Here is a 19,038-nt window from a genome sequence, read left to right on the forward strand (position 1 = left end):
TTATTCTGGAACTGGCACATTCTCATGTTGTCTGTAGTGTACTTATTAACCTCAAATGTTTATCCATGACTTTTTTGTATTTCAAAACTTGATTTATTTCAGATATACATATTTATAATACCTTTTCATTGTTTATGTTGTTAAAGTAAAAACAGAGTGTAAAAATTGACAATTTTTCTGTGTTTTTTTTTGTTTTTGATTACCACTCATGCTATCTGAGGTATTCTCTTCAAATTACGAAGCTAAAAAGATTGGGCAGGTGAAAGGATAAAAAAGCTAGGAAAAATAAAATTTGAATGAAATGACTGGTTGCTGTGTGACTATACCTGTCTAGGTAATTTCTGTAAGCTGCCATTTTCCTTTGAGATTTAAAGTTCACAAATTTGTGCATTTTGTGATCTTACTAATTTGTTATTTATTGGTCGTTTTTTTGTGGTGATTATGATATTTGTAGTTATTTATGTCAATTTCAAAGTAATGGAATTATATGGAGGCATTGTTCTTTTCAAACTGTAACTAGCCCACTCCACTTCAGACGTTAAACTTGAAAGTGCGCTAGTCACAGGCATGCTACCACTCTTTTTTAATCTTTGGCTCTCTGCAGGCTGCTATTTTTCTACAGGATAGAATTAAGAATTTAACATGTTATTTAACAGAGCTGTTAATGTACTGGTCGTAGTCTTTAATCGTCTGTTATCTGCCACAGTCCTAAAAGCCCCGCCTTTCTTGGCTGCTTTAAACGGCCTACTACTTGTGGTCTGTTTTATACAATGTAATGGTTTTAAAACCCTGTCCATTTTAGTCTCAAAAATGTGCATTCATCTTTCTTTCTGCCACAGCAATTGCAGTGTCTAATGTACCATGTTAGAAAATGAAATGGCTTTTCTTTTTTTTTTTGGCTTGAAATTTTTTTTGGCTTGAAATTTACATGTGTGATTTTTTTTTTTTTTTCTTTCAGTGTTGTTAAATAAGTGGATCTTGGGCTTAACCACCCGTATGTTGTCCAAAATGTACAGTACAGTCACTGGGCATGTTCTTTCCTGTATTCTACTGCATGTTTGTTATAATTTTGTTGTATAACATTGGAAATTAAAACGTTTTAATAGTTTTGGTGAACATTGGCCTAAATATTTAATGGGGTTGGAAGTTCCAACCCCAAACAGGATGACACGCTGAAGAGTGTCCTGAAGCGCAATAGTCACATCTGTGGAAGACAGCTTATCCATTGCCGGGGCAACCACAGGTTTCCAGCGCTGCAGTGGCTCTCTGCAAAAAAGCGAATCTGAGCTGACTGCAGTTGCGCTATAAGCATCTGTTGTCGATGGGTGATTCAAGGAACATTATAAATAAAGGGAATAGTATTATTTGGCCACTAACCTGGCCGTGACCCTGCCTGATTACTGTGTCTGTGTATGGGGGAGTGGTAGATCTCGCTACAATAAATAACCGTGTTGTTCCTGTTTCAAGCTAAATAAAGCTGGTATTGCTAAAGTACTGAGACTATCCATATTACTAACCGAGAATGATAAACTGGATATGGACGCAGGTACATGGCATGCCCATGGACGCAGGAGACATAGTGCGCAGGCGCCAACAGCGAGCGAAGTCTGATCCACCGAGAACAAAGGAGTCACAGCTCAATAATGAAGGAGCTCAACTGAGCACAGACAATACGGAACCCTAACCATCCACACTAGTATCTATCTATCTATCTATCTATCTATCTATCTATCTATCTATCTATCTATCTATCTATCTATCTATCTATCTATCTATCTATCTATCTATCTATCTATCTATCTATCTATCTATCTATCTATCTATCTATCTATCTATCTATCTATCTATCTATCTATCTATCTATCTATCTATCTATCTATCTATCTATCTATCTATCTATCTATCTATCTATCTATCTATCTATCTATCTATCTATCTATCTATCTATCTATCTATCTATCTATCTATCTATCTATCTATCTATCTATCTATCTATCTATCTATCTATCTATCTATCTATCTATCTATCTATCTATCTATCTATCTATCTATCTATCTATCTATCTATCTATCTATCTATCTATCTATCTATCTATCTATCTATCTATCTATCTATCTATCTATCTATCTATCTATCTATCTATCTATCTATCTATCTATCTATCTATCTATCTATCTATCTATCTATCTATCTATCTATCTATCTATCTATCTATCTATCTATCTATCTATCTATCTATCTATCTATCTATCTATCTATCTATCTATCTATCTATCTATCTATCTATCTATCTATCTATCTATCTATCTATCTATCTATCTATACAGCATAGTCAAACCCGACATAGTACGGAAGGTGCGTGCGCCTACAACGCGCGTCTAACACACCGCAGGCAGACCCCCGAGATGTTACAGACGCCCCAGAGATACAGACTCCACAGTATATGTGAATCACATTACAGTAATACAATAATATGAGTACTCACAGACAAAACAACCACAACAGGGGCGCAGGCAGACCCCCCGAGATGTTACAGATGCCCCAGAGATACGCACTCCACAGCATATGTGAATCACATTACAGTAATACAATAATATGAGTGCTCACAGACAAAACAAACACAACAGGCTTCGGCGTCCCGCCCCACAATCAAACCGGAGAGAGTACGGCGTCCCCAAATGGCCACAAAACACAGCATAGTCAAACCCGAGATAGTACGGAAGGCGCATGCTCCTACAACGACTACCACATGAAACACACACACGGCACCAGAGGTATAATATTAGCTCAACTAACGTAAATAAGCGCCTACAACGCGTCACGGCTCAAAAACAAAGGAGGTCAACTAACGTAAATAAGAAGTGAAGCAACGCGCCCATAGGTAACGACACAGCCACACAAAAAAGAGGATTCAGCCCCCCGTCCCAGAGTGAAACGGGAAAACGCACGGAGTCCACAAAGGTCCACCATACACAGCATAATAGTACGGAAGGCGCGAGTTAGTACGAAAGCCGAAGGCGCCTACAACGCATAATAAGAATAAACAAACGCTCCGTTTTAAACGTACGTCATCCTCACACGTCCAAACTGTAATAAGAATAAACGAACGCTCCGTATTGAACGTACATCATCCTCACACGTCCAAACTATACAGCATAAGTGAATCTATCTATCTATCTATCTATCTATCTATCTATCTATCTATCTATCTATCTATCTATCTATTAACAGTACAACCACAGAAAACGCTCCGTATTAATGGTAAGTGCAATTATTCATATTACTAACGGTAAACAACGGAGAACTAATGGAGTTAAACTCATTCAAGGACAACACACCATCTTTACTACAAATGTTGTTCATGAAGACATGTTCCAATAAATCTTTGTAATGTGCCATGCTATGGGTTCTTTACTTCCTATGTGCGTCATCTACACCTTTACACTCCAATCTATCTCATACATACATCAATGTATTTCAGGATACCCAACGCCAGGGGTTGGCGAGCGAAGCCCCCTAGTATGTATATAATGTGTGTTTGGGTGTGTGTGTATATATATATATATGTATATATATATATATATATATATATATATATATATATATATACAGTGGAACCTCGGTTTTGCGAGCATAATTCGTTCCGGAAACGTGCTCGTAGTCCAAAGCACTCGTATATCAAAGTGAATTTCCCCATAAGAAATAATGGAAACTCAGATGATTTGTTCCACAACCCAAAACTATTCATATAAAAGTGATTAATACAAAATATAAAGTAAAAATACATAAAACAAATTAACCTGCACTTTACCTTCGAAAAGAATCATGGTGGTGTGCACCCAACGGGACGACACGCGGAAGAACGTCCCAAAGCAATCGCAGTCTCCTAGCGCTGTAGTAGTTCGCCGTAAAAGCGAATCCGAAAAGATCGTGGACATGCTATAAGCGCCTGCCGTCGATGGGTGATACAAGGAACATTATAAATGCGCAGGGCCCTGCCTGACTGCTGTGTCTGTGTATAGGAGAGCGGCAGATCCCGCTACAATAAATAACCGCGCTGTTGCTGTTTCCGGCTGAATAAAACTGGTGTTGCTAAAGTACTGAGACTCAGCTTCGTGTTTTAGGGTGCAAGACGGGGACTCACACGTCACAGCACGCACGCACACACACACGAGCGAGCACACACAATCACAATGCTAATGCTGCAGTAAACAGTATATGCTCATACGGATGTTGACTATATGAGTGAGGCACGCTGACTCAGACGGAGAATAGGAGACGGTTGCCCACAATCCCGCAGCGAGAGAGAGAGAGAAGAACCATCAGCTCAGTTGTAATCACATGACGCTCAGCAGACAAAGCGTATACATACTACTCGTACTGCAAGACCTCGCTCGTTTATCAAGTCAAAATTTATTAAAAATTTTTGCTCGTCTTGCAAAACACTCATAAACCAAGTTACTCGCAAATCGAGGTTCCACTGTATATATATACAGTAGAGTCTCGCTTATCCTACCTTCGCTTATCCGACATTCCGTATTCGATGTGCCACCGCAAAAAAAAAAAAAACAAATAAAAAAAACGCATCAATCGGCAACAAGAACTGCAAGTTGTGAGCGTGACTGTAGTCTATTTTTTGTTACTCCCGACTCTACTGCAGCTAATTAAGTGGAACCTCGGTTTGCGAGCATAATTAGTTCCGGAAACGTGCTAGCAGTCCAAGGCACTGGTATATCGAAGCAAATTTCCCCATAAGAAATAATGGAAACTCAGGTGATTCGTTCCACAACCCAAAACTATTCATATAAAAATGATTAATACAAAATATAAAGTAAAAATACATAACACAAATTAACCTGCACTTTACCTTTGAAAAGAATCATGGCTGGTGTGAGTGAGTTTCTAAACTCTTGTGGGATTCCATCCAACGGGATGACACACGGAAGAGCGTCCCAAAGCAATCGCAGTCTCCCAGCGCTGTGGCAGTTCGTTGTAAAAGCGAATCCAAAAAGATCGCGGGCATGCTATAAGCGCCTGCTGTTGATGGGTGATACAAGGAACATTATAAATGCGCAGGGCACAGTATTACTTGGCCATGGGCCTGCCTGACTGCTGTGTCTGTGTATAGGAGAGTGGCAGATCCCGCTACAGTAAATAACCACGCTGTTGCTGTTTCAAGCTGAATAAAGCTGGTGTTGCTAAAGTACTGAGACTCAGTTTCGTGTTTTCGGGTGCAAGACGCATGTCACAGCACAAACACACACACGCAGTCACAATGCTGTAGTAAACAGTATATTCTCGTACGGATGTTGATTGTATGAGTGGCGGAGTTAAGACTCTAGAAACTGCAATTAAATACATTGAGCAACAAGAAGCTGCTACAGGAATCGACATAATGATGCTGCAAAGATGGTGAGACTTGGCAGCGAAGAAATGACACTCATCAGGAAAGCAGACTACGATCAAAAATTTCTTTAAATTATCACAGGACTGAACTTTTTAAGTACAGTACATACTGTATTTAACTTCGGACAATTCTGTAACTAAGTTCATTTTTTTCAGTTAATTTTTTCTGTTGTTTTGTTGTAAAACATGATTATTAGGTTCGTAATGTGTAAAATTATAACACAGTTTGACGTTTAATAGGCTTTTTCTTAACACCTCCCATTAATCTGACATTTTCGCTTGTCCAATGTTCTGCCGGCTCATTTATGTCGGATAAATGAGACTCTACTGTAATATATATATATATATATATATATATATATATATATATATATATATATATATACACACACACACACATAGATTACTCATTACATAAACATTATTTGCAACGGTACAATTTTTTTAAACAGGAAAACAAGTAGTTTGAAGCTGATTAACAATTGGAGCACATCAATATCTGCCAATTAATTGACTGTTGAACGATGGTGGGTCTGGGCCATCTAATTTAACAAAAGAATCTTTCCATCTGTTGATTCCTGTGCTCACAGTATCTTAGATGTCATTCCATGGGCAGGAAACAGCTTGGCTGTAGAGCAGTGGCACCACATGTCATACTAACATACTGAGAAGGGAAATAAAACAATAGATATTTAGTAACAATTTTGAATTATTGTAATACTTACATTTTTGTTCAGATAGATAACACACAGAAATGCAATAAGCACAACTAATTAGCAGCTCTAGTAAGCCTTTGCTTCTGCACAGTGTGTGGTGTGAAATCCAACCCTGACACAGAGAGACGCAAGAGGAACAAGGTCAAAGCACACATGCTCTTTTCTTTTCTGAGTCCAAATAGCATAAGCACACAATACACAAATCCTTTCTTTTCCTTCTCTTTTCTCCACCACTCCTCCCGGCAGGCTTCGTCTCCCTCCTCCTGACTCTGGCTTCCGCAGTGGCTGCTGGCTCCTTTTATAACGCACCCGGAAGTGCTAAAGGTGCTTGATGACCTATTTCCGCTAGCACTTCTGGGTGTGGTGGAAGAGCTGCTCTCTAGGGCTTAGCAGCAGCTACAGCACCCCTTGGCAGCGCCCACGAATCCCAACAGGGCTGCACCAAACTCCATTTCCCCTGAAGCCCAGCAGGAGTCTTAGGCACCGCTGCAACCCAGGGGGGCTGCCATCTAGTGCTCCTGGGAGGGAACACTCTGGATATGCTGGTTCTCCCGGTCCTCCCAGTGTGGAGGCATCCCGTCTGCCACTGGTTAAGTTTTCACTAAGATTCCTAGTTCCTTCTTATAGGGTGTAATTTAAAGTTTCAGACCCTTTCAGATTTAATATTTTAACTTCCAGTATATAATACTATATATAGTATAGTAAAACAGTATATAATACATTTAGTTACATTAAATTCATCTGCCACAAACCTATCATAAATCTCCCAAAAACTGAATTCTGTCTAGGTTCATCTGTAATGATTTGTCTGATTCTGGACTATCTGCTGTTCCACCTAGTTGTACATCATTCACAGGTTTAACTAGCTCCTTAGTTACATTTTTATGTAGGACATTATATACTATAAATTAAATTAAAATAGCAGTGACCTTAAGCTTGATCCCTATAGGGACACAACCTTTTAAAATCACCTGGTTCTGAAAAAGTTCCCTGCACCATAAATCTTTGCATCTTGTGTTTAAACCAGTTTTGCATCCATTTACACAATGTTCCTTGAACTCGTACTTCACTTTTGATCACAAGTCTCATATGTTGTACCTTATCAAAATCCTTCTGAAAATCCAGATAAATAATACCATATGCAGCTCTCTGATCATTGCTTTTATTGGTTCCTTATAGAATTCTAGTATGTTATTGAAACATAACCTTTCCCATGTAAACCTTTCATGACTATTTACTAATACACATGTTCCTGACATGCTCACTTTTTTCTAATAAATACTTCCATTACTTTTCCCCAGATCAACATAATCACACTTTCCACTCTCCTGAGATTTCACCATTGTCCAGTGTGTCATGATCTGCCTTGAGATTTTATTATTTTTCATGGTTTCTTGGTTTCTCCTAAACTTTAACATTATTTCCAGGGTATTGAAGACCAAGGAGAATCTATTGATTACATTTATTTTCTATGAAAGTGCACATTCAACAATGCTGAAAACAAATTATGCTCTCCTGTAGCTTTGTGTATTTTTTTAATGGCTGCCATCTTTTTGAGACCTTTTTGTTGATGATTGATAAGTCAGTAAGTCATTGCTAGGCAAGAAAATCTAGAGTATGAGATACGTGACATTATTGTGATGGTATAAAGGTCAACATCTTACACTTCCTGGTCATTTGAGATTGCAGAATCCTCCTACAAAGAATTTAGCGTTATTTAACGTTAGTCTGTTCTGGTTACAAAATACCCTTCTTCTGTTTGTCAGTCTTCTTGATTTGTCTTGCCTTATTAATGTTTTTATTTGGCTGGGATTTTCCCATACTGCTTCCTGGCTGCAATTCTTAGTTCACATACTGGGATTTGTTTGCTTATCATGTCTTCACAGTTAAAATCCTAGGCTTATTATTTTGATTTCATGACATCATCTCCTGATTCCCTTTCCATTCTAAACTGCTGCCACCCACACAGTGGCTTTCTGAAAAATATTAAAAATAGAATCTATGCAGTATGTAGTCACCAAACACCTTAACAATTCTATGATAAATGCTATTTGGTTCCAGTGATAAGTTTTGGTTTAACATTTTTATTCCAAGCAGCTTTATCTCTCTCTCACTCTCTCTCTCTACAGTTACAAAAGACTTATTTGAGATTACATTCTTTGCAGAGTAATAGATTGTTGGGTGGTTAAGTAAAGAAGCTGATGTTGTATTTGTTAATCTTGACTTTAGTACTTAGAACTTAATCATAGTCATATAATTATTATATATGACATGTGATATAATCATTTATCAAAATGCTTATCACTTACAAATTCTGTTACATCTAACACCCACTCATGCTTATGTAATATACAGTATTTTGAAGCTATAACCCCATTAATTTTATCTATCATTATTTCCATACCACTTACAATTTATATTTATACAACTTTCATAGTTTTAGATAGAGATGAGAATTCTCCAACTTCTACGATAAAGCTTACATAACTTTATCCCACATTTTTTGAATGCAGGTCAAGCACTTTAGTTAAGTAATTAAGTCTTTTTAGATGAACAGGCTTCTGTTCGTTCTTCATATACATTAGTTAACAGAAAAATTCGTAAACTGGCAAACTTCCATAGACTACAGTTGCACCGAAAAATTGGCCTAGTCTAATGTAAATTTTTCTTCTAAATATTGTTACTCAGAATGAGATCTGATTCCTGAAATATTAAAAGACATAAACATCTGCACCAATCTAAACAAGTAACCTGTCGGTGTCAAAAAAGTTTAGACCTTTTAAGTAAATCTGTTAGTAATACCTTTGGTAGAATACATAATTTAATTATTTCATTTTTTTATTTTATTTCAAATAAATAAGGAATGAGGTACAGTACTGTTTCATTCAGGTTATAAAAATGTACCTTCTTCTGTGGTAAATCTAATGAGGCATTTGGCTGTTGATTTATGGATGATAGCCTCTCAAAACTGTTCCTTTTACATACCCATAGTTTGCTGAAGTCAGTCAACCTTGTCTAGTTTATTGAGCATAGGGAGGATTAAAAATCAGAAAAGTGCAGCTGTAAATCTAAACTTTGCATGCATGGAAGCTGCCTGTTTAAGTTGATTAGTTTGTCAGCTTGATGTGATATATGGACCTGTTTTGAGTCATGTGCTGAGTGTTAGTTTACTTGATTTGATCCGCTGTCGAGGTTTGATTTAAAAACATCAGGCCTTGCTACCTCAGCTATATCGCATCTTGGCTGTCAGATGCTTTCATTCATTATGCCCAGTGGAACAGTTTATGATGTCAAGCAGGTCATTACTTATGACAGTGTTTAGTCAAGCCTCCTTTGCAGCAATATAAATGTTCTGTACTAAATTGCCAGCCAAGGCTTCTTGCCTAGGAACATGCTGTCCTATACCTGACTTCTTGGACATTTGCATTTTTTTTTTTTAAATCCATTTAATCATCCAGCGTATCCAGGAACCTTGATGAAATAACTGAGTGATAGATCATCTTGACATTTTTGAAACATCTATTACCATAAATAAGTTTTGGCAAATTTAACTGTAACACATTAACTTTATAGTAACTGTACATTTTAACTTAGAATGAGTAGTTGACATGTGAAAATAAGACTTCAGAAATATTCAAAATTATGATAAGCATTGGTCATCCATAAAAAATGTCTCCCAATTAAAAGAAATTTAGCAAACAAAAATAACACTTTTTAATTGGATTTAATTGGAAATTATTATAAAGCAATCTTGAATCAGGATTCTTATTAAAGACCATGTATACAGTACATGGTCAGAGAATACCTATTAACCTTTTTTTGGCTATTTGTTATGCTGATATTTTGTTGTCTTATTTGAATATTATTTTCAGAGTGCTATAGGGTATGCAGTATTGAATGTGAAATTTTAGATTGAGATCAATACATACACTCATGAATGTTTATATATGATGCATATTTCTCAGGTTTTCCAGATAGGATTTATTAATTGAATAGCAGTGATTTGCAGAGACATTATAGAAGGAATTTTAGGCAAAGCTAAAGTCTATACACTTTTTTTTTAATAGATTGTCAATTTTTCAGAAGTTTGCTAAAGTCAGTCAAAAAGAAATTTAAGTGATTTGTTATTTAGTAAAATTATTGACTTAAAAATTATACTTAGTGAAGGGCTTTGACATCCTTGATGAATTGTTCAGCCAAACAATCTGTCCTTAGTGCATATGAGCCTTTACCAAAGCTTCTGCCTAAGGATAGAACACATACAGTACACAGAGAAATATTACATTTTCCAACAAACTCTAAGATGAGTGTTGTCCAAGATACTTCTTTGTCCCTGTCTTTCATAACTTGCTTAACATTTCAAGGATTAATCAATAAAGAGTGACAGACTATGAAATTGTTCACCTTCTGTCATTGTTTGAGATGAGTCGATGCCTACTTTAAAGTTATTTCGCAAATGCACAAGTTGACAAGGTGACATTTAAATATGTAATACTTGTTACATCCTTCACTTGGGGATATTAATTACCATTCCAACACAATGGATGAAAATAAAATTTGCCTTCTTATATCCATCCATCCATTATCCAACCTGCTATATCCTAACTACTGGGTTACGGGGGTCTGCTGGAGCCAATCCCAGCTAACACAGGGTGCAAGGCAGGAAACAAACCCTGGGCAGGGCACACACACCAAGCACACACTACGGACAGTTTAGGATCGCCAATGCACCTAACCTGCATGTCTTTGGACTGTGGGAGTAAACCGGAGCACCCGGAGGAAACCCACACAGACACGGGGAGAACATGCAAACTCCACGCAGGAAGGACCCGGGAAGCGAACTCAGGTCTCCTTACTGCGAGGCAGCAGCGCTATCACTGCACCACTGTGCCTCCCGCCTTCTTATATACTTTATAAAATTTAATTTGAAATAAATTGTGTTATTCACCACCATTGTCACCTAGTATTATCATTATTATAAATATTATAATTTGAATACATTGTTGTGGATTATATAGAAGTAGATCTAAGCACAATACATATGATTACATTATTTCTGGAAGCTGGTATAGGCTTAATAAGACTGAATAATAATATCAGCAGTGAGCAAGTTTCCGATTCTGAAGAGGCATGGTGTAATTTGTTAAAAGTGTTAAATCTATGTACATATTGAAATTAATACTAATTACAAATTCAGGGGCTTGGTTAGTATTTTTTGAGTCAGTCTGTTCAATGATTAAAACAATATTTTTCAGGTTTTTTAATATATTACTTTTATTTAGTACTACACATTTGTTACATTTTTATCACTTTCATTATTTGGATATGAAGTTATGGGTTTCTACTTCTGACATAATTGCTGCATAGGGGCTTTGAAAAGTATTAGGTAAATTTAGGAATTTTTATGTGGATCACATTTAGTTGTAGACCTGTCCCCACTTACCAATTTTATTTCAGTGCAAAAACATGCCAGTCCTGAAAATGACAATACATTTATGCAATGCAGAATGCATAGGAAAATCTGTAGCTTCTTCTTATTTTATTTGTTTCATCACAGTGAGTAGTGCAGTATTCTGTCCTATATTAACTCTTTATACAGTGCCGTCCATAATTTTTGAGACAGACACATTTTTTTTTTCTTTGATTTACCCCTGTCTACAGTTTAAAATTACAAATCAATCCATTCAGACATGATAAAAGTGCACATTGCAGACTTTAATTAATGTAAGGTAATTTGTATACATTTTGATCACACCATGTTCACGTATGGATAAAAAAGACTGGGTCAGTGTGTGTGATGATGTCATTACCGAGTCAATGTGACAAACTTTGTATGCGCTTGATGAATAGAAAAAAAAAAAAGCAAGTAAACATTCCAGTTTATCGCATGGCCTGATATGAACTTCACAAATGCTGATTTACAACCTTGGCAATACCTTATTTTAATTTCAGTTCCACTTTACTTGACCATAATGAGAATATTATGGGAATACTGCGTTGTTCTGCCGAGGTTCATTGTAGGTTATGCCTTCAGGGCTGGATTAAGCAGGTTATATTTCTAATTTTCATTACACAGCGAAGCAAGTTTACATAAAGGAAAGTCTGTAGTCTCTTTATTTTTCCAGTCACATAATTAATTATATAATGTCCCCTTTCCATTCTAAACTATTGTTGCAATTTACCTCTGTGGACAAATCGTTTAAAAATAGCTTTAGCTATATATTTTTTCCAAAAATAAATTTAACATATAAAATTAGCTAATAAAATAATTAAGTTAATATAGTGTTCATCTGAGCTAAAGGAGGCATTATCAAAAGATGACAGTATATGGCAACTTTCAATGGGTATCTTTCTACCAGTTCTTTTCTTCAAGTCTAGGAAAAGATCTAACCAAAAGGTACTGACAAATATACAATGAAAAAAAATATAAAAATTAAATATTAATTATCATTATACAATTGTCATTTATTTTAAAGCATCAGGTTTAGAAAATGTAATGCAGACCACTAATTTTATAGAAGTAAATGTTCCTTTTTCAAGAAAGGAAAACAATGTAACATTGGTTTGCATGTCATTGTGATGACTGTCTACTATGCTAGTGTTATCTGTGAATGCCCAGTTGTTCTTTAATCTATTCTTATTTCCAGTTGTTGCAATCAGGCCACAGGCTGAAGGATTCAAGAATAAAAACTCAACAGTTCAAATCCTCCTTCATTCCAACTGCTATTAATCTTCTAAAAAAAAGTCCAGCTTAACAACCACAGACTTAAATTTTTGGGCTGAACTGTTATCATTTGAATCAAACATTAGTGAATCATAAATGTTGATATCATTTTTATGCGTAATATATTTGATCTAATATTTTACAGAAAGTGTTTGCTGCTACATTTATTTGTAATAGGTTTATGTTCTTTGTAATGTGTTTCTAATGTTACATTATGGTTGCTCTGTAAACCTGCTGAGAAACCAAACCTAACTACTGAGAAAAAATGTAACTGCATTTAAAAGCTATAAAAAGAAAACATTCTCTAGTAACACACCAGAATGTAAATGGCAAATAGTTCAGTTTATGGTTACCCGCACATGAACAAAGTGCAGTGAAATCCTTACTAACATTTCTAATAACATCAGCAGCATTGTTTGTGTGCAGACTCCTCATCTAATGTGAATATTTTTATCCCCCCATATTGATACAGTGCCAGTTCATTTTTATAACTTTTAAGATATTTATGGATTTTTGCCTTTTTATTTTAAAAAATGTTAGCCTAGGTTTTGAACATAATAAAAGTGAATTAGTAAATTTGCAAAAAAAGGGGTGGTGCTGCTTTAGCTGTATGAACAATAAAATTGTGTTTTCAAAAGCATACTAGTCAGAGTGAATTATCCAGCAATACGCACTAAACATATTTTTATATTTAAACTATTTTTCCTAATCAGTCCCTTAACATTTGTTCAGAAATATTTCTATATTACCCTTTCCTACAAGTGTAGGGCAAATTGCTATACAAAAAAATACAGTTACAGAGAAAACTGAAGTCATTTTAAAAGTAATTAAGAAGCAAATGGATAATTATTTGTCCCTTTTAGTAAATATATTGCTATGTCAAATATCCATGGAGAAAGACAAACTTGTAGCCATCAAGGATGCTAGAGATAATTAACCAGGCCAAAGCCCACTCAGCCTCCTCTACACCTCTCAACATACACATAAATGTGGCCGTCACAGTCCAGTCACTATTCCATCTTGTTAACTTTTCTTTTCTCCAGCATCACAGGCAATTGGAGTTGAATTAACAGATGGCAGTGACACAGGACACCACTGCAATAATCTGAAAAAAAAAAAACAGCAGAGGTTTCTGCATAGTGCAGATCTTACAAACTGTATGTAGTGCCTTTTATAATCTATTATAACTGATGCAGGTAATTAAGAAAAAGCCAAATTAGAAAAGTGGGCTTTTTGAAGTTTTTTGAAATGCTTAACATTTGTAACCTGGCACTTCTCTATTGGCAAAGCATTCCAGATTTTTGTTGCACAAGTACAGAAAAGCAGCCTCGCCAGTTTTATGCTTGATTTTGGAATTAAAAAGTAAAGCAATGTTTGCAGAGCTAAGGGTAAACTGATAAATGTAGGTGGACAGACACTCCAAAATAAAGGCAGGGCCTACAATTCTCAAAAGCCTTATATATAATTGAGTCTTGGAAATCAATCCTGCTTGAGACTTGTAGCCAGTACAATGAGACTGAGACAGTTTTCAAAAGTTTGGGGGTGGGGAGGTACCTCTTGATCACTTGACAAAGGTACAGTAGATCCAGACCAGAGATTTAGATGGAGGATTCTGGATGTGCCGGGCAAGAGGGCCACCCACTACTTCAACATGGCACACATCTGTCCTTCCTTTTTCTTTAACTGCTGCCCCATAAGAAGACTGGACTCTTCCACCTCACTATAAAATTAAAATTAAAAACAGTGGATAAATGATGCTCTTGCACTTAGTTCAGTAAAGTGTATTGTTCCTTCTTGTTCTGTTATTTTCATTATATGAAGTATAATTTTTTCTTAAGCGTTACTTATAATGCATATACAGCAGACATTGTTCTAACCGTCTCTGCATTTCGAAAACGTCTATGTTGATGTGCTCAGGTGCAGTTGCACACAGACATCTTAATTTTTCTCTTGTTCCTTTGTTTTGTTTACGTTAAAATGAAGTCTTAGTTGTTTGAAAATCCATGAACAAAGTACTATAACTTAAGAAAATAAATGTTATTTTTTAATATGGAACAAGAACCCTGTTTTGTGATTGTTGGGGATTAATAAAGTGTACCAAGTAAGAAGAACTGCATATCATCTCAAACTGGAAATATTTAAAGCAGAAGAAAAAGACATCCAGTTAAGTCTCGATGTTATGGTACACTGGCATCTGTTTAGTCACTTGGAAGACTGATTACCACCGAGTATCCTGTAGAATCAAAAAAAAAAAAATAACATTAAAGGGGCTTTATTTCTCTAAATGCAGGTATTACTAATGAGCAACCCCTCTCCATAATATTTCAGTTAAATGTTTATGTATGTACTCCTAAATGAACAGCTTAAACTTAAAGCTAATGATATGTCACAATAGCAGTTGTCCATCCTAGTCTCTGTGCCACATCAGACACATACAACACTTTATTGATGACTTTGGAGAGCACAGTTTGCATCAGTTTAATGTCAGATGTGCACTCTTAATTCTATTCCTAATTTGACCTCTAGATCACATTGTTTTGCAAAGGCTGTGGACAAATGTTAAAAAAAAAAAATACTAGCAAATGCTAATAGGGTGTTAACAAATTAATGGATAAATGTCATTTTTATAACCCTAAAATAGATAATACTGTGACTTTTATCTTTAAATCATGTAGGGCTGGAAGTTATGAAAAAAAAATTTAAATAATTCTTTTCATATCAGTCGATATCAATATATATCACGATATAAATCAAATCACTGTTTCTGTTAAGCTTAAAGGTTCCTTTTTATTCCTAAGTGAGATGTGAAGATATCGATCGTAAGGTTAATTTTAGTTTAAATATTGTTTATTTTCTGTCAGAAGTTGAATATGACAGATGTACTGCAGAACATTATACAACTATTTTAAATAAACAACATATGTATTTTTGTAATATAATGAACTAAAGTCCTAATTCTGAACAGTCAAAAGGTTCATGTGCTACAGGAGAACACAAACAAAATGCACAACTAAATTCTTTGGTCAATTCCAGATAAATTAAATAGGTAATACAAAATTGAAAAAGTCTCAATACTGACCAGTCAGAAGTTTTCAAGTTTTACAGGAGAACACACTAAATTTGATGGTCATCTCCAAATAAATAAAATCTTAATTCTAAAATCTTAAAGCTTTCAAGTTTTATAGGAGAACACAAAGTAAATTCTTTGGTCAGTTCTAAATAAATAAAGTAGGTGTTAAAACAAGATAAAAACTTAAAAAAAACTACCTCTATACTGTATAATTTCCTTTGTATAGATTCAAGCTGTTTTAAATGGTTTGGAAACAAACTCACAAATAAATACACACAAACATTTTGTACATATATTCAGTACAAATTCAAGCAGCTTTCAAATTTAAACAAAGGAGAACATAAACAAAATTGACATATTCACTCAACTGTGGTCAGCTTATGCTCCAAGGCAAAAAAAAATCCCCATTAGTGCAGCACTTGCTTGGGTCTGGGACTGTAAAGTCTTGCATTGTGCATGCTCTAAAAGATGGCACTGCTACAAAAGATAAGTACTAGTACATGTCTTTGTGGGAATTTGCTTTCGACACAATTTGCAGTGCATGCTACTCTGCTTTTTGTTGGACTTTATATAGCCAAAATATCTCCACACTACCAAATTCCTCCGACTCTTCTTTTCAACAGTGTCATCATCTTTTGAGTCTTGTACTGTGTTCATTGGGGTATTTTATTCAGTAACACTGATTTTTTGGAGTTTTTGTTAACTTTTTCTGTCATTATTTTCTCTTTTATCTCGCTCCCACTCCAGACCTAACATATTGGGGTGCACTATGGAATTAGTTTACTGCCAAAAGTCTGTGTGCAAAGAAAATGCATTTTGTATGCACGAGTGACATTTTGAGCGTGTTTTACAAGCACAAGTTAACTCTATAGTGCATGGCGGCTGCTGCTGCTACTCTCAGTACTGTGTTATATTTTGATCAAAGAAAAGTTATTTTGCAATAATTATCTTTTTATCACCCAGCCCTAAAACCACGGGATTACAAAGTTCATATTGTCACTCAAAATGAAAATCTATATTGGCCTTTTCATCAATATGATGCACTTAGAAAAAGCTGTACGTATGTCACAAAGTAAAAAAACAACATTATAGAGTTCAAAAACACATTGCATTTCATTTTGCTCCCTCTTCACTCAACTGGAGTTAAATTTTTAGGGATACAAATATTCTTTCAAGATGTTATAAAATTCAAAAGTTCCCATCTTGTCTAGTAAGCATTTGATAGTAAGGTATTTGATAAGGTGCCACATGAGAGGTTGGGCATCAAACTAAAAGAAGTAGGAGTTTAGGGTGATGTTTTTAGATGGGTGCAGAATTGGCTCAGACACAGGAAGCAGAGAGTGATGATACGAGGAACCTCATCAGAATTGGCTGATGTTAAGAGTGATGTTAAGAGTTTCACTGGGGTCAGTGCTAGGGCCACTGCTATTTTTAATAAATATAAATGATTTAGATAGGAATATAAGTAATAAGCTGGTTAAGTTTGCAGATGATACCAAGATAGGTGGATTAGCAGATGCATCATTACAGAAGGACTTGGATAGCATACAGGCTTGGGCAGATTTGTGGCAGATGAAATTTAATGTCAGTAAATGTACAGTATTCCACATAGGAAGTAAAAATGTTAGGTTTGAATACACAATGGGAGGTCGGAAAATCGAGAGTACATCTTATGAGTATCCTTATGAGGATTTAGGAGTCATAGTGGACTATCGACTTCCCGACAGTGTTCAGAAGCCATTAAGAAGGCAAACAGAATGTTAGGTTACATAGAACGATGTGTGGAGGACAAGTCCAAGGAGGTTATGCTCAACCTTTGTAATGCACTGGTGAGGCCTCATCTGGAGTACTGTGTGCAGTTGTGGTCTCCAGGCTACAAAAAGGACATAGCAGCACTTGAAAAGGTCCAGAGAAGAGCAACTAGGCTGATTCCAGGGCTACAGGGGTTGAATTATGAGGAAAGATTAAAAGAGCTGAGCCTTTACAGTTTAAGCAAAAGAAGTGTTTAAAATTATGAAGGGAATTAGTACCATGGACGATAGACACATGGAATAAGCTACCAGGTAGTGTGGTAGACAGTAAGACTTTAGGGACTTTCAAAACTCAACTTGACGTTTTTTTGGAAGAAATAAGTGGATAGGACTGGTGAAATTGGTTGGGCTGAATGACCTGTTCTCGTCTAGATTGTTCTAATGTTGTAATGTAAAGCAACGAGTCCACTTACAGACGGAGATAAACGGCAATTCAAAAATGTCTCTCAAGTGCATTTCAAATCTGGAGAGTGGTGTGTGTCCTTAAACAATACACATGTACAGTATAAAATGGGCAGGGTCGTTAAAATTAATATTTAGTGATCAGAAAGTGCATGCGCGAGGCAAATTGGGCAGTGTCAAAGCAGTAATCGAGCAGGAATTGTTTGAATGCGCATGCAGATCGTGTAGTGACCAGCACCCCCATTTCAAGACACCATAATGTTTTAGACATTGCAATGGTTAGTGTATTAAAGCAGTCAATGACTGCTTGAAATCTGTGATTTATTGCCATCATCAAGTGTTGAGTGTCTTCTCTGGTGATGCTCTTATAAGCCTGTAATCCAGACATGTTTAGCTCCTGCTTGTTTCCCCTTAAATTTTATCTTCAGCATATTCAATTGGATTTAAATCTGGTGACTGGCTTGACCATTTAAGAATTTTCCATTTTTTTTGCTTTAAAAAACACCAGAGTTGCCTTAGCAGTATGTTTCAGATCATTATTTTGTTGAAAGGTGAAGCACCATCCAATGAGTTTGGTGGTTTTTACTAGAACCTGAGGTGATAAGATGTTTCTTTACACTTCAGAATTCATTGTGTAGCTGCTGTCAACAGTCCCATCATCAGTGAAGATAAGTGTGCCAGTAACTGTGGCAGCCATACATGCCCAATGTCATAACACTCCCAACCACCATATTTAACAGTTGAGGTGGTATGCTTTGAATCTTGCGCAATTCTTTTTCATCTCCACACTTCTTGCAATCACTCTGATACAGGTTAATCTTTGTCTTGTCTGACCTTTTTTCAGAATTCTGCTGGCTCTTTAAAGTATGTTTTCACAAACTGTAGTTTGGTCCTCCTGTTTTTGTGAC

General features: G+C 35.9%; 1 protein-coding gene across 2 annotated transcripts in view; it reads left to right on the plus strand.

Annotated features, from left to right (window-relative positions):
- Nucleotides 1-19,038, plus strand: part of parga (poly (ADP-ribose) glycohydrolase a) — a 236,556-nt gene that overhangs the window by 59,353 nt on the left and 158,165 nt on the right. The gene's annotated exons all lie outside the window — the stretch shown is intronic.

This window comes from Erpetoichthys calabaricus, chromosome 2, assembly GCF_900747795.2.
Source record: "Erpetoichthys calabaricus chromosome 2, fErpCal1.3, whole genome shotgun sequence".
NCBI lineage: Eukaryota > Metazoa > Chordata > Cladistia > Polypteriformes > Polypteridae > Erpetoichthys > Erpetoichthys calabaricus.